Source organism: Suricata suricatta, chromosome 1, assembly GCF_006229205.1.
Source record: "Suricata suricatta isolate VVHF042 chromosome 1, meerkat_22Aug2017_6uvM2_HiC, whole genome shotgun sequence".
Taxonomy (NCBI): Eukaryota; Metazoa; Chordata; class Mammalia; order Carnivora; family Herpestidae; genus Suricata; species Suricata suricatta.
This window is the reverse complement of record NC_043700.1, coordinates 189,891,208-189,908,003: the sequence shown is the minus strand read 5'-3', so window position 1 is coordinate 189,908,003 and position 16,796 is coordinate 189,891,208. Positions and strand designations below refer to the sequence as shown.

Here is a 16,796-nt window from a genome sequence, read left to right as displayed (position 1 = left end):
CGGGCTGCAGCCCAGGCCCCAGGTGGGATCCGTGTTTGAGGCTTCAGTGCCCAGCCCGGGGCCAGTGCATGTCTACACCTGATGAAGTCATCTTTGACTGCTGTCTCCCCGTCCCTGCTGGTGGTAACTGGGCAGGGAGAAGCCCGGCAGTAAGCACATTTTGGCCCAAGCACCCCAACTCTGTAATTAGTGTCCCCCTTTTAACCCCTGGTCTCTCTCTACCTATCTCAACTGCGCCCCCCTTCACTGTCCCCTTCATTTCTAGACTCACCTTCTTGAGAGAAGCCAGGACACAGGCTCTGTGTCCCCTCCCTCCAGCTTTGTGCGCTCAGCAGGCACTTGGTAGGTGTGTGTTGAAGAGCGCCCCAGGCAGAGTGCGCCGCGTTGAGTGGCTGCGTAGAAAGGATGTGGAAACCACAAACGAAATCGACTTGAAAGTCACTGGCTGCCCCTGCCTCTTCTTGGCGGTGTGATTGCGTGTCAGCCTCGTGACTCCTTTCAGCAGAGCTGGGACCGAAATGACTGACAGCTGGGGCCTTTTCCAGGACTTCCTGAGGGCCCTTTGCACACCAGTAAGGGGAGATTCCAAAATGGAGCGGGGAGTTTGCCGGAAGCCAGCAAGTGACAGTTGAAGAGTAAAGGTAGGGACTTGAGCAGACCCTCTACTCGCTTGAAGCTGGACTTCTGTCTCTGTGAAATGAGGAAGATGACAGGTGTCTCTCCAGGACCCCGTGAGCCCCGAGACTATTGCGTAAAGCACGTGATGCCAGGGGGCGGCAGCCTTCTCCCCCCCCGCAGGGGTGCAGAGCAGCTGGGCTTAGCTGGCTGCTCAATCAGTGTGGTTACTTTGGCCTTCCCTTGAAGGAGGGGGTGTCTGGGCCACCCTTGTGGCTCTAGCCTCGGGTCCTAGTGTAATACCTGGCACCTGGGACCTACCTAGCATAGCAGGCAAGGACACAGACACTGGCGCCAGACCACCTGCTCATCTTCCCACCCTATTTGTTAGCTGGCTCACCTTGGCCAAGTTACCTCACCCCTTCTGGCTGGAACGCTAAAATGGGGACACTACTAATGCCCACGTCTTCGGGGTGTGGAACAGTAGATAATTTGGAGAGTTTGGAAAAGATTCTGGCACACCATGACGGCTGTGTGAGCGGGGACTGCAGTTCTTATCTCTTGGTGCATGTTTGTTGAATTATATTGTATTCTGTCTGATGGGAGAGGACGTGGGTGCTGCCATGATGCTTTATGTGTCTTGTAGCCCCGGGGTTAGTTCCCGTTGCTCCTCACCACCTCAGATTTCCTCTCCTGTTCAGTTCTACAGTGAAGAGTTAAAGAACACAGAAAAGTCCACACGCACAGAATGTTCTAAGGGAGGTCTCCTCCTGTTCTTGTGAATGCTGATTAAGAACTCTCAACCTTCTATTTGATGGGAGTTTTTGTGACGTGGGTTTTGAACGCGAGTAGCAATTTTATCAGAAGTTGTTTGTCTTTGTGGGTGTGTTTGGTGGGAAAATGAAGTAGGTGGTTGTCTGTTGGTACTGGAGGCTTTTTCATGAATGGGAATGTTTTGAAACTGTAGCTTTATGGAAACATTGAGGCCAAGGCAGCGGTATTTAATTTGCTGTTGATATGCTTGGTTCTGGGAGGGTGATGGCACTATGAGCCCGGCTGTCCCTTCCTAAAAATGAGCTTGGGTGCCTGAGACTGTGCCCGGCACGGTACTGAGTCCTGGGAACAGAAAGCAAACTGACACACTTCTTCGGGCGGCTGGGAAGTGGCCTTCGAGGCAGACAGACCGGGGTTCGAGTCCTGACTGTGCCACTCCTAAGCTGTGCAGATTGGGCAAGTGAGTTCACCTCGTGGAGCCTCAGTTTCCTCATCTGTCAAACGGGGATGACTCTGTTATGTGTTTTACGGGTTTTGAGACTGGGTTGAGACGGATATGCCCAGCGCATTGCCTGGCAGAACGCGGGCTCTTAGAAGTGACAGCTCTTGGCTAGCTGCCGCTTGGGGCCGGGGCCGCAGTGATGCTCTGAGAGACCCAGGCCCCCTGACCTGGTGCTGCCCCTGGGCCACTTCCTTTCCTTTGTTCTCCGGCCGGAAGAATGGGCAGAGCCACTGTTTGCAGAGGAGACGCCTGTGTCTGGAGGCGAGAGAGGCCTACTTCCTGTGGGCTGTGGCTTTGCACCATACTCTCACTGATGGCACCTGCCACGGGTCCGGAGATGCTGAGGAGGAGCGGGTGGTGGAGGACGGGGGAGGGTCCACCTTGGGCCGGGCTTCCTGTTCTGGTATATTCGGTCTGTCTCTCAGCCGTTGGGTGTGCCCAGTGCCCCCAGCAGGTGCCTCTCTGGGCCCCTGAAGCACCGAGCAGGAGGGTGGGAGGTGACAGAGCTGTTCAGTGGTCACAGGGGGTGAGCCGAGGGGCCTCAGGACGAGAACTTGCCCTCATATGGAACTTTCTGGGCAGGCTCAGGGCAGCCTGGGGGGCTGAAGTTTGGGCAGTGGGTCTTCCACAAAGCCGCAGCCTCATGTGGGCCCTCCCACCCCCACCCCCACCCCAGCAAGATTTCACTGCCGGAAAACAAAACAAAACAGGGGCACCTGGGTGGCTCAGTTGGTTAAGCCCCTGACGCTTGGTTTCTGCTCAGGTCGTGATCTCATCTTTTGGTGAGTTCGAGCTCTGCCTGGGGCTCAGCACTGCCAGCCCGGAGCCTGCTTGGGAGTCTTCTGGCTCTGCTCCTCCCCCACTAGCGCTGTCTCTCTCTCCAAATAAATAAATAAAAACTTAAATAAAAAGAAAAAAGAAACACATGTTCCAGAAGCACCATCTTTATATTTTACTGGGGTTGTGCTGTGCCTACTTGGCAGCCCGGCCTTCTTTTTATTTTACTTTATTTTTAAAAGTTTATTTATTTGTTTGTTTGTTTGTTTATTGGGGGAGAGAGAGAGAAGGAGAGAATCCCAGGCAGGCTCCACGCTGTCAGCACAGACCTGAGCTGGGGCCCTAACTCAGGAACCGTGAGGTCATGACCTGAGCCAAGTTAAGAGTCAGATGCTCAACGGACTGAGTCACCCAGGTGCCCTCCGCCTTCTTTGTAAACACCACAGCCGAAGGCTTTACTCCTACTCCCTGCGCTGGTTATAGTCGTTGGGCATCCCCAGGGATAGGGGGCGGGGTCTTGGGGGGACAGGAAGCCGGAGGGGAGGATTCCAGAAGCGGAAGGGGAGGGGTCAGTTGGGCTTGCCCCTTCGGTGGCAGGAAGTGAGGCAGACAGGAAGTGGGGGCGGAGTCGAGGCTGGGCAGTGAAGGTTAGCCTCAACACCCCGAGGCCAGGCTGGCCTTGGCCTGAGGAGGCCTGGCAGGGATGGGCAGGAGAGGGCAGGCTGGCAGCACCAGGGGCATGGAGGCATGAGGGAGCTAGGGGTTTCCCAGGCTGCCGACAGGATGGTGGCCCCGACGTGGGTGGTGGCATTGATGTTCCAGGACGTGAGGCCATCATTGTTCCCGGGGTCAGGCTGCGGAAGGGGCTGCTTCGTATCAGAGCCTGCAGTGGTTGCCTTAACTCGCTTAGTCGGTGCCACAGCCTCAGGAGGCGGGACCGTGTCCCGCTCAGGTGGCATGACTACAGGCAGTAAGGGATGGGGCCATCCGTCAAGCCCAGGCCTTCTGGGGAGGCCCCGGACTTCGGGGGTGGAATCGTGGTGATCATGGAGGGCTTCCTGGAGCAGGTGGTGCTGTGGCTTATAACCCTTCACCAAGCTCAGTGTGACACGGGGACAGGAAGAGTGTGGAATGCGGAGGACAGAGTCAGGGTCCCGTTAGGATTAGATACCCCCGCCCTCGGCTCTGTGTCCCATCCGTACAATGGGGAAATGGGACCAGTAGCCTTTGGAAATATTCTTTCCAAGTCTGGAGCTCACGTCTTTATATCAACATTTGCTAAAGACTTTTCCCTTTGGGAAGCCTGTCATCGGACTACCCACACCCCCTCTCCCCAAGCTCCCTGTGGTTTCAGGGTGCCAGTGGGTGTCCCAGCAGGGATCACTGTCCGTGACCACATGGGCTGTGCCCTGCCCATGACTTTGAAAGACTCTTACCTCTTTCTGGCCGCCCAGGCTGCGGCTGCTGCTGGGAGGGTCCCCGGCAGGGCGGTGCCACGAAGCAAGCCCTGGCACCTCACGGACCTGCGTTCGAGCCCCTGGGCTTCCTGCACGTTCACTGGAAACCTAGAGCCTCTGTTTCCCCATTTGTAAACATGGGGGTACTATCTCCCTGCCCTTAGTTTCCTCGGCCCCGCAGCCCGCTTCTGAGTGGGTACAGTGCCCGTCTCATTTCTGCTGAAAGCCAGGCCAGTGGGTAGGAGTGATACGGGGCTGGAGTCAATGTTTGGAGCGATTCAAAAATAGACCAACATGTGCAACAGGGCCTCCCGTGTCCCTGTCTCCTGCACTTGGGCTGTGGGTCCTGTCTGGCTTTGCCTCCGAAAACGTTTCTATACATTGCTAACTTCTGGCCTCTTCTCCCGTCACTAGAAGAGGACACAGCTTCAGCACCATGGGGAGCCCCCTCCAGGCAGTCCTTCGTGTGGACCCTGAGTGACCGGTCTGAAATGCATAGGTGTCCAACCTTTTCCTCCCTGGCATAAACCTCCGCATGGCTCTCTGCTGTGCTCAAGGTCCAGTTCAAGCTCTTTAGGGATTTATAGCCCTCCCTCGCTCCCACTAGACCTCCATTCACGCCAGGGCAGAACTTCCTTGTTTGTCTCTGTATCTTTAGTGCCTGGGAAAGTGTTTGGGGCTTTGTAGGTTCTCAGTGGTAATACATGGTAACGATGCCCATTGCTGTCTGGGGAGTGGGGACCATGTCCACTGGTAGGAATGTCAGTGGCAGCTCTGTGCATGTCAGTGTCACTGTCTCCTGTGTGGATAAGGAAACAGGTTCAGAGAAGGTAGGGGTCTTGGTGGGACTCAAAATGATCATTAAGTAAATATATACCTGCCCTTTCAATATCAAAGGGAGTTGTGAGGCATCTGTTCCTTTAATCAGAAGGAAAGAGTCTGAGCCCTGAATCCAAAGTCTTTTCTAGGTTCAGAGATGGCCAAGGATTGACAGGTACTCGGCAGGGGGTGGTCCAGGGCAGCATCTGTCTGCCTGGACAGAGCCGGATGGGGGCTCCTGGCCCGTGCCAGCTGCTCTGGGTGAGTCCTCAGCTGAAATCAGGCCACCAGCTTTATCACCCGTGTGTAGCATGTCCCCGATGCGGTGTCAGTGAGGTGCGTGTGGGTCTCTTCATCACTTATATCCGCTGATTTCTAGTCCTTACCATCTTCCCACCGTGAACCTAGAACTATTTAAAAGTGATGAAGGTCTGGCGAAAAGAACAAGAGAATGGCATTTATTTGGAGTCCCGCCACCCTTTGAACTCCTGTTGGTGTTCCTTCCAGCCTCATCCGAGGCGGCATGGATGGAGGAGGGTGGGTGTCGATGAAACATTTTGATTTCCATGTGGAATGAAGGGCGCTCACTTATTGGTGCCCTGGTTTGATCACGTCTGAGCTGAGTGACCCTGGGCAAGTTCCTCAACCTCTCTGGACCTCTGGGGCCTTAGCGGTCCCCTAGAGAATCACCCCACCTGCCGGGGTTGCTGTTTTCGGAGGTTGGTTTGGCAGGTTTGAGCCGATCTGCAGTGAAGGGAGAGGGGAGGCGGGGACGGAGGAGGAAGGGCCTCGTCAAGGCCCGGGAGTGCAGCGTTCACTCTGGGGGCCTTAGGGAGCCCGAGGTGTGACTGTATTTTACTGTTCCATGACTCTTAGAGAAGTAGTAATGGCCAGGATCAAGGGACCCTGAATCAGGACCCTGCATGGATTAGGGTGACCATGGATGATGGGAGGGGGGGCTGCATGGGTGGGGCAGAGGGTGAGGAAGTGGCCACTGGGGACACACTGTAGAGGGAGGCAAGAAAATCAGCCCCAGCAGGGAGATGGGGGGCGTGGTCTAGTTGGGAGGGCAAAGGGGCCAGAATGGGTTGGGGCCGGGAGGGGTTGGGGCTCTGCATTCCCCGGAGCCCTTCCAAGAGAGCCTGGGGGTAGGCTGGGCACACACCGTGATTGCTCCTAGGGCCCTCGGGGAGGAGCTGCGGGGCCATAGATGGGAAACTGAGGCCCGTGCAGCTGTGCGACTTCTCCAAGTGACTCAGCATGTTGTGAGCTCTGAGCCCGGGGCCCCTGCCTTTCTGCACGGTGGCCTGTCTAGTCTACCAGCTCCCAGGGACAGTCAGGCTCCAGGGCGTGTGGCTTGTGTTTTCTTGACAGGGAGCCTGAGACCAGGGGCTGGCGTTAGCTGAAGATGAGTAATCCTCTCTCTGTGCTCAGAATCCCTTCCAACTTTGTGCCCTGTTGTCAAAGGTTATTCTTTACCTGCGGACGTTTATTAATCTGGATTGTCATTATGTTTTGCTTTCCCACTTGATTCATTCGGGGAAGTTTGTCTGTGATCCGGGGTCCATTTGACAAGGACATGACTGCGTCTTGCATCCAGCCTCTCTTAATAAGTGCTCTGAGACTTGGGTCTAGAAAATCATCATTTTGCTACATAGACATTATTGTGACAGCCGGTGACGTTTGAATGTGAAACGTTATCAGTGATAACATTTCCTGGGTGTGTTCACGGTGCTGTGATTTCATAACGTCCTTGGTCTAAAGGGGTGAAAGCTACAGCACTGTAGGGCGAGATGCTGTGAGGTCTGCAGTTGGCTTTCAAGTTCAAGTCTTAAAAATAAACATACAAGAGACATAGATCTTGATCTGTAGAGAGAGCCGATGTGGAAAAATGTGAACGCTCAGTGAGTCTCCATGAAGGTATTAAGGGGTTGATTGTACCCCTTCCTGGAACTTGTCTGTAGTTTTGCAACTTTGAAAAAGGGAACATTTTAAAAGCGCTGCTAGGTGAGGGGGAGATGTCCTGAGAATCTCGGGGTCCACCTGTCGGCCCTCTGCTCCCTGCTCTGTCCTGGGCTCAGACGATTTGAGACGGAGGGAACTGCTTGGCCCGTGGCTCCATTCTAAGCAGCCCCTTGGGGTCCAGCTTTGAAACAGCAGTAGAGACTTTTGAGAAAATGTACTTCTTCTGCATGGAAATCATTACATTTTTAGAATCTTTCATTTGGGACCAGCTTTCCTTCAGGTTTTCATTTCTCCCCTCTTCCATTTTTTCTTAAATTTCTATGGCCTTCTAAAATGGCTGAAGTAGCATTTGTGGTTGTGATCATTCATACCGGGGAGAGCATGAAGAGAATTAATCCGGCCCTGTTTTCTCCATGGTCTGTGGGGTAGTCAGTGGTAGTTAGAAGCTCCTGAACTTTCTCCAATGCTCTTGGGAACGCACACAAACACCCACAGACATCCAATGGGGCTTGACCTTTGTATCCTTTGTTAACCTGGCTAGTCAGCTCCCTGCTTCTCCTTGAAGATGGCTTCTCCTTGAAGATGCCGTCTCCTCCAGGAAGCCCCCCAGGCTCTCTGCGCTGACCTCATCCTTTGCAGTCATCCGAATCTGAGCTCCCTCCCCCCCCACCCCCGCCAGGGCTTGGGTAACATGAGGGCAGGGCAGCGGCTGTTCCCCTTTCACTGTCTGCACTTGAGACGGGAGCCCAGGAGACGCACAGTCAGTGTTTGCTGAGTGAACACACGGGCGGGGAGGCATCCTGAGCGGGGAAGCTGCCTGAGCGGAGCCTTGCAGGTGAGGGAAGCTTTCTCATTCAAAATGCTCCTCCCAACTCCTGGGTTGGGGGGGCGGGTGCGGAGAGTGGCAGGGCTCTGCGTGTCTGGGGACAGAAGGTCACTTTAGGGAATGTGGACACTGCCTCCCTGGGGCTACCCGGGCCCCGGGTGATTCTTTGCTGATACTGATGCCTTATGTGGGTTGGGCTGATGAGGAGGCTAGGAGCTAGGAAGGGCTGGGCCATGGCTGGGTCCTCTCTTCTCCCCAGAGCTGAGTAGGGCCTGGCTTACATGGGGTGCGGGGTTCCTGGGGACGACGAGAAGAAGCAGAGGCCAGGGCTGGGCAGCCCAGGGTCTAGATGGGGGCCTGGCCTGGGTCTCTTTATCTCTCCATGATCCTGACTCCTCCCTCATCAGAGGCACCGTGTCCCACAGCTGGGCCTTCTTAATGTTATCTGCAGCTCATCCGATGGATGCCAAGGACCCAGGGACCCTGCCACTGCCAGCTTGAGGAGGCTGAGAATGGAGTAACGGGGGGAGAACGGGATGGCGAGAGTCTCAGACAGTGTAGACAAAGGCGTCCCTTGTTCTGAGCAGCGCTCCCAAGCTCACCCCCCATTTCAGGCCAGAGGGCCCCTGCTCGGATGGTGGGCTTGTACGAGAGCATCGGACCATCACCTCAAAGGACTTCGGTTCCAGGAAGCAAGCGGGCCTGGGAATTCCCTCCCGGCGCGTCGCGGCGCGGTGTGGGATGTGCTCGCGGAGAGGAGTCAGTGTCTGGGGGAAATTGTGGAGAAGTGAGGAATTCTGCTTTTCTGTTAGTTGTTGATTATTCATGTAAATGTCAGTAATGCTTGCCTATTACGTGTCTATGTAGCTTTGCAAAATATCCACTTTGCCAGTTTCGAATCCAGGGCCTTCCCTGCCGAGCGGAGGCGTGGGCTGGGTGTGGAATGACTTTGGAACATCAGGGCTTGCTGCCCCCTGATTCAGTGCCAGGCGCTGTGGAGGGGGGTGCGGTTTGGAGCCGAGAGACGCAAGGACCCGCCCTCCGGGCACACCTGGCCCTGGAGACGTTTGAGGTTGAAACACCAGCATCCACCACAGGCCAGGATTCCTCTTCCATCTCCCCACACCCGTCTCTGGTTTGCACATATGCCCTTGGCATCAGGTCCTGAACAAATGTGAAGCAAATTGAGATGGTTTATGCGACAGCAGGCCCTCTGTCCTCCTCTCTCTCAGTGTCTTGTCTGCCTTTCCTGCTAAACTGCTGTGCTGCTGGGACCGTACTGTGGATATCTCGTGATGGTGGTGGTGGTCATTGATGGTGGTGGTGGTGATGGTGATGATTGTAGTGATGGCAGTGATGGTGATGATGGTGATGGTGGTGATGGTGGTGGTGGTTGTAGAGATGGTGGTGACGGTGATGATGGTGGTAGTGACAGTAGTGGTGGTGGTGGAGGTGGTGGTGGAGGAGAAGATGGTGGTGATGATATGGTGATGGTAGTGGAGACGGTGGTTGTTGTGATGATGGTGGTGATGGTAGTGATGGTAGAGATGGTGGTGGTGATGGTGGTTTTGGAGGTAGTGGTGACGGTGATGATGGTAGAGGTGATGGAGGTGGTGGTGGCGGAGATGGTTATGGGTTTATTTAGTTCGGCCTCTCCCGAGTGTCGGCCAGTCCTCAGGAGAGAGCGCCGCCGAGCAGGAGCTCAGGGACTTTGTAGGTCACAGCAAAGCAGAAAAGGTCATCACTGAGGTAACCGATCATGGTTTACAGCATTACATGGGGGTCAGTCACATTCTGACACACACCGTAAGATTTGGCAGAGACCTATCAATTTTAGAGCTCTTTGTCTCAGGAGAGATTTGAGGTGACGGATCACAGGTCTGAAGGGGCGGTGGAGCAGGTGCACAGAAGCGAGAACTTTGAGGTTCAAGGGTGGGATCTTGCAACAGTATCTTGAAAAACCAGTTGCCCTTTAAGTTATAATTTATGGGTTACGTTTTAGGACGTCCAGAGCCCAATTGCCCAACCCTTAATTGTCCACCAGGAAGAGGGTTGGAGAGGGAAACAATGCTTGGTATTTTTCCATCAGGGTCAGCCTGACCCGAGGAGGGACTCACAGTAAGAATCGTCAGAATCCCGTGAGCTCTCCAAGTCTCTTGCCCCCTCCCAACGACCAATGAATGACTCATAACGGTCATGACCCATTTTCTAGGTGAGACCCCTGAGTCAAAGGGCCACACAGTCAGTGTCTGCTAGAGGAGGATTCAAAGCCTGATAGACTAGTTGTTTTTTTAACATTAAACCAGGAAACCCAAGTGTGATCCTGACGCCAGCCATGTTTTGTCACCCGGACACTTGGGTGGAAATGCACTTCCAGGGGCCCCCAACCCATTGGATCAGCGTTGCTGGGGGGGGACAGCTCAGGGAAATTCAGGGCACTGGTAGGGTGGTTCTCGGTCCTGTGCTCAGTGGCCAGGTCGGCTTGGACCCCGGCTTGTGTGATGCTGGTCTTGTCACTCACAGTGGCCTGCCCTCAGTGTGGCGTCACCGTTAAAGGGGACCCGGGCCTCACCCTGGGTGAGGTGAGAGACTAAGGGTGGAGGTAGGATGGGTGCTTCTCGTCTTTAATGGGCCCGAGTCCCCTGGTGATGCAAATAGGCTGCCACTTCGGGGGGCCGGGCTCTCGGCGAGAGGTTCTCACACTCGAGGTGGCATGGTGTCACGCGGTGGGCCGGCTGGCGTAGACCGTGGGGACCCACCCCAGAGTTTGGGATTTAGTAGGCCTGGGGCGGACCTGAAATCTTGCAACCCTAGGAATCGCGGTGGTGATGCGTGGAGACCACACAGGGCCCTAGACCAGAGGCCTTTGCTTTGACTGCACATTGGAATCAACTTCAACACCGCTGAGACCCGGACCCCACGTTGAGGTCCCGAGTCAGTGGGACCGAGCAGAGCCTAGGCATTGGCAATTCTGTTTCTAGATGATTCTCCTGTCCACCCCAGGTCGAGGCCCCCTGCTCCAGAGCTGTTCTTCTTATGCTGGTGATCGTATAGTGCTAAGTCAGGCTCACCGACAGAACGTTCTGGCCGGTGGCCAGGTGGAGGCAGGCAGTGGCTCGAAGAAGAGATTGTCTAGGTGTTTCCGATAGGCAGCGGGGCTGATAGCAGTGCCCGAACCGAGTGCAGGATCCTCTCCGGTGCCTGGGCCGCCCGCCTCCGGGCCCTGGGGAACAGCCCCTCATTCTGAGCCCCCCTTCCGGCCGGTGGCGGGTGAGGCGCCTCGCAGTCAGAGGCCTCCCCGGACTCTGCTTCTGGCGCCCCCTGCTGGGCTGTGTGACCTTCAGCGACTTGGCCCCTCTCTTGTGAGCTCGCTCTTCCCTGTGAAATGGGACAAATACATGATCTGGTCCAAGGAGCTCCCCGAGAAATAATGTTGCACAGGGCCTGACACCCAGGTGTCCTTCTCATGGTCAGTCCTCGGGTATGTCCGGGTAGCGTGGATTGTCCAGTGCAACAGCGGGCGGACGTCTCTAAGAGCTGGGTGTCGTGAGCTTCGTCAGCCCCCCAGTGTCCTGACGCAGAACTCTGCTGATGTCAGTGTGATAATCTGACGGCTGGCTGACCGGATAACAGGGGGTTGTTAGCAGCCAGCGGCTGTGACGGGCACCCAGATTTCATATGTTTATGAATTAGTGTTTTCGTTTTCTTTGGGGGAATGCCCACTTGTGGAATTTCTGGATCATATGGTATTTCTATTTTTAATTAAAAAAATTTTTAGCATTTATTTATTTTTGAGAGACAGAGCGACAGTGCGAGCGGGGGAGGGGCAGACAGAGAGGGAGACACTGAATTGGAAGCAGGGTCCAGACTCCGCGCTGTCAGCACAGAGCCCGACGCGGAGCTCGAACCCACAATCCCTGAGATCATGACCTGAGCTGAAGTTGGCGCTTAACTCACCGAGCGCCCCCGGGTGCCCCTCTATTTTTAATTTTTTGAGGAACCACCATACCGTTTGCCACAGCGGCTGCAGCAGTTTGCGTTCCCACCAACAGGGCGCGAGGGTTCCTTCCCCCCCCATCCTCGCCCACACCTGTTGTTTCTTGTGTTTCCGACGTTGGCCGTTTCGGCGGGTGTAAGGAGATACCTTCTTCTGGTTTTGATTTCCAGGTTCCTGACGGCGAGCGATGTTGAGCATCTTTTCCTGTGTCCATCAGCCATCTGGATGTGTTCTTGGCCTATTTTAAAACAAACTCGTTTGTCCTTTTATTGCTGAATTGTCCGGGCCCTTTACTCTGGACGTAGGCCCCTCATTGGGTGCATTTCTCCCAGCCTGTGAGTTGTATCTCCATTTTCTTTATGCTGTTCGTGTTTGTCTCCTAATCTGCCATAACCGCCGCGGGGTGGGGGACCATTCCTTAGCCGCCACCAGAGTCCTACTGATCTGACAGAACAGGACGTGGTGGGGGGTGGGGCGGGGCGGAGGTTAGTGAGGAGACCAGGGCTGGGCCAGTCCAGGCCAGAGCAGGACCCTGGGGACAGGGAGCCTCAGGAGCTAGCTCTGGCAGGACCTGGGGCCTGTCAGGTGTCAGAGGGAGGGCAGGGGGTCTCACAGGTCTCTAGGACCTGTGGCTCTTTGCAGAGCCTGGTCCCTGCCCCGGGGAGGAGGGGCAGGTTCGGACGAAGCCGGATTCCAAGAATTCTGTGAACAGCAGCCTTCACAGTGTGCGGCCTGGGTGCCTGCCACCCTTCTAAGTGCTGGCCGTGGACTGCTGCAGGCAGTGCTTGTCAGACCCCGAGTGGTAGAGACTGTTGTTCCAGGCAGGGAAACTGAGGCACGGAGAGGTTAAGAAATTTGTCCAAGCCCCACAGCTCACGTGGGGAGGCGGGAGCGTGTGCTCTCAGCCTCCAGTCTCCACTGCTGTTCGGATGGAAGCTTGCGCCCGCCCCCCGCAGCTGCTGGGCAGACCTTGCCCGGTGGCCGGTTGGCACACGTGGTATTTGTCACGGCTGAAACGTGCACGTTCTTACTCTTGGAGCCTGTGAACGTTACTCTATGTGCCCAAAGAGTGAATTATTACCGTACATAGCCGAAGACGTGAAATAAGAATGGAGGGGGAGGAACTTATCCTGAATTATGTGGGTGGGTCCTAAATCCAATGACAAGTGTCCTTATATGAGTGAGGCAGGCAGAGTGACACGGGAGAAGGTAGTGTGAAAACAGGGTAGGGGCTCCACAGGCCAGGTGACGCCAGGCCACCGAGCTGGAAGAGGCAAGGAGGGGTTCTTCTCGAAACCCCTCGGGGGAGTGAAGTCCTGCAGAGCCTGTGACTTCTACCCCGTGATCTGAACTTGGGCTTTGGCCTCCAGAACTGTCTGAACTCTGTGGAACTCAGGCCTCCGGCTCCAGGGGGCACAGCCGTTTCCTTCCACTTAGAGCCCTGCAGAGCCCGAAGCTGGATTTGATCACGAGGCAGTGGAGTGGAATATTCCAGAGTGTCTCATGTCCCAGGCCGTGGCCTCAGACAGTCACAGCGGGGCGGGTGTGGACATGCCTGCTTTGCTGGGGGGGAGGGGGCAGCGGTGAGCAGCTTTGCATGTGCGGAAGGGCACAGCCTTGCCTTTGCTATTGTGGCCCCGGACCCCCTCCTTAATCCCTGCCTGGACTGCGTCTACCGGTCCGTCTGGACGTGAGGGACCCGAGCTCTGGGATTAGATGCACTTGGGTCCCACATCAGCTCCTCGCTGGGTGGCTTTGGGCAAGTCTCAGCCCCTCGGAGCCGTGTTTCTCCCCTTGAAGATGGGGGTACTGGTGACGTGGTAAATGCCACATCCTTAGCTGATGGCCGTGACGGCGGAAGAGCCAATGGGATGAGACAGGGGCTTTCCCCCTGCCGTGACTGCCTTGTGCAAGTTACCTCAAGGGTGGCCCCCTCTGCATCGTGGGAATGAACAGAATGGGAACGTCATCTGGGACGTGGGGAGGGGACAGACCTCTGGTTTCACGCAGCCCTGCCTCTCGGCCGCCCAGGGACCTCACCGGGAAAGACCAGGGTCAGGCTCACATGGGTGGGGGGCTTCCCAGACCCCCGCCAACTTGACTGTGCAGGAGCAGCTAAGTCCTGGCCATCGCCTGTCAGACCAGCGGGCTGCACTGGTTCCCACCGTCCTCCAGTAAGACAAGGGCCAAGTTTGGCAGTGTGTCTCACCAGTCCCCTGGTGACCCTCCCTCTGATTCCGCTGGGCTCCCAGCCTTCCGTCTGGGTCCGGCCTTCCTCATTCTAACATGGCCGGCCCGAGCGTGTAGTCTGCCTGTGCAAGCCACGCCCCTTCCTGATTCCTCCACCCCCATCCGGAGGCGCGGTGTACACCACTATGCAAACCAGACATGAGGGTGCCCCCACATGGCCTGCCTGTCCCTAGGCCCCAGTGTCCCGTGCCTCCCCCAGCCCTTCCGGCCCGCCTACCCACCACCTGGGCTCCTTGCTTTCCCCCGGTGCACCAGCTCCCTCTGCCCGGAATGTTCCATTCCTTTCCACTGAATCGGCCCTATCTCCTCCTTCAGAATTCCACTTGACCTCACTTCTTGCTCAGAGTCTTTGGGGAGCCTCTGTGTCTAGGACAGTCTGACCCACCCAGTGGCCGGTTCCTTTGTTTCAGAGCACCTGCCTGGGGTTCGTCATCTGCTCAGTTGTATGTGTCTTGGACCAGCGTCTGCTCCTCCCTCTTGAGGGTGGTGCGTGCATGTTTTTTCTGGACGCTGGATTCCCAGGACCCTTGGGGGCTGCCTGGAGGAAGTGGCCAGTGAGTGTTCTGCATGGCTGGAGAAATTAGGGGACATATGCATGGTTCCTCCAAAGAGCCGCCTTCTCTTACTCTTTTGGCCTTTAAAGATGTGCTCTGATTGGTGCATCCCCCCCCCTCATGCCCTGGCCCCCATCCCAGCTAGCTCCTGTTCGTGCTGAATCTCAGGCCGCTTTCTCCAGGACTTTCCCTGAGGCTCAGGACCCACAGGACTGTGGGATCCCTTGTCAGGGCTCCGTGCCCTTTCTCTCTCTGGTGGTCTTCCCCATTGGACTGATGCCTTCACAGAGGCAGGGAGGGACCCACCCACATGTGTGGTGCTCAGATGTTCAGGGGGCGTGTGGGATGTGAACAAGTTGGACCTCGGAGGTGCCAGGTCATTTGCACCCAGTAGGTGCAGGCATTTGGTCCAGAGAGAGAGGTAGCAAGTACAAAGGCCCTGTGGTCAGACCATGCTTGGTGGGTTGAGGGGCAGCAGGTGGCTGGAGCAGAGGCCGAGGAAGGGAGGCTGTGAGGTCTAGGGGGTGTTGGTGGGTATCTAAGACAGAGGACCTCACCAGTGTTTGATGGCAATGATGCTGTCTCAGCAGAGCCCACGCATTTCCTTCCCAGGGCCCCGTCAGTCTGGGGGTACGTGCTTTTGCCTGGAAGGCATGTCAGACCCCTTCTAGGCCTCCCTGCTTCCACTCTTACCCCTCAAAACTAGTCCGCTGTGTAGCCAGAAGGAGCCTTTTAACAGAAACTGGACTCTTGTGTTGTGTGGCTGAAAGCCGTTGCCTTGTGCCTCCTGCGCTGATGGAGCCGCATGCAATCACTGGAGAGGGCGCGACACCCAGATGCCTCCCGACCGTGGGGAGGCTGCGTCTGCCTCCTGTCGGGGCTTCACTGTCTGTGATGTGCTCACAGAGCCGTCCCCAGCCTCCAGCCCCAGGCGGTGGCCTTGTGTCCCCGGAAGAGAACGGGCCGGGGTTGGACACGCCCCGGGAGTTATGTTCCTTGGTCCCGTGCAATTTGGGCTCCCCGTTCGTCAAGTGACAGTGGTATCTGTGTCGCCTCAGAGGATGGGTTGAGTAAGATGGGACCATCATGCTCTAACATAGGACCACACATGGTGAGGATTCAGTGATCCTGAGCTTCGAGGGGCATCACCCTATGGACCCATTATGACAGTAATCATCAGAGAAGAGAGTGTCAGCGATGTCAAATCCACCTAATGGTCAGATAAGTTAGATTACGGAGTGTGGGCTCAGCCTAGCAACATGGCGGTCAGGGGAGGGAGAGTGGAGGCCAGTGGAGGTCAGGGTGGGTGGTGAGTGGAGGCCAGAAGAGGTCAGGGTGAGGGATGAGTGGAGGTCAGTGTCGGACCCTTTTTCCCAGCGCGAGTCACCGGGAGTAGAATCCACAAGCACAAACAGACTTGGTTAATGGGGTTTATTGAGTTTGGCCACGTGGCCCCTCTGAGTAGCTGGAGTTCCTCAGGAGAGAGAGCCCTGCTGAACACAAGCTCAGGGTTTATGTAGGCCAGGATGACCCATTACAGGTTTATAGCATTCCGCCAAATACCGCGGGGCAGTGACCAGGTGGCTTCACCTGTGGACTTCACCTTTTCCTGGTGGGGTCGTTTAATAAATCTTGAGAAACAGATTTGTCCCGGGGTAGGGCTTAGTTGCTCCACCTTTATTTACCAGAATGTGAGTGGGCGAGTGAAACAATGGTTGGTATTTAGGGTTTGATTAGACCCAAGGGGGCAGGTTCTTGCAGTCGGGGCCAGGGGTGAGTGGAAGTCAGGGTGAGGACTGAGTGGAGGCCAGTGGAGGTCAGGGTGGGTGGCGAGTGGACGCCTGTTTTCTTGGCCCAGACCGACTCTCTCCCGTCTCCTGGGTCCTCTCCCTCCCCTGCCCTTGGTAGCAGTGGCCACCTCCTCTTTCCGAGAATTCTCTGTTCGCACAGCCTCCTCCCCCTGCCCCCAAATGGAAATAGCTTTCACGGGTCACCCTGCTCCTTAGGGCTGTGATGTCAGCAGGTGTCTGAGTCCGTGTGGGGTTTTTCCCCTGAGAAAGGGGACCTTACTGCCTGTGACTGGCTTTTCCCACACGGTAGGTGTGCCAGAATTTGTCCCCCAGCCTCTACAGTTTGGGCACTCTGTGCTTTGGTTGACTCACCGGTTCTCTGCCGTCCCCGGTGGTGTGGACGATGCCCTCGCCCAGTTATCCCGTGGGGACAGAAGCGAGGGAGCAAAACCAACCCGTATTTAAATTTT

At 56.1% G+C, this 16,796-nt stretch overlaps 1 protein-coding gene across 3 annotated transcripts in view; it reads left to right on the top strand.

Annotated features, from left to right (window-relative positions):
* Positions 1–525: 525 nt before the first annotated feature.
* LOC115299439 (janus kinase and microtubule-interacting protein 1-like) overlaps positions 526–16,796 on the top strand; it is a 45,082-nt gene continuing 28,811 nt past the window's right edge. The window contains exon 1 of one of the 3 annotated variants that reach the window (XM_029948823.1): positions 526–641. The gene's annotated coding sequence lies outside the window, so the exon portion shown is untranslated. Of the gene's footprint in view, positions 642–7,663; positions 7,745–11,987; positions 12,068–16,796 lie in introns of those variants that run through there. The other 2 variants (XM_029948809.1, XM_029948815.1) reach the window with 2 other exon arrangements.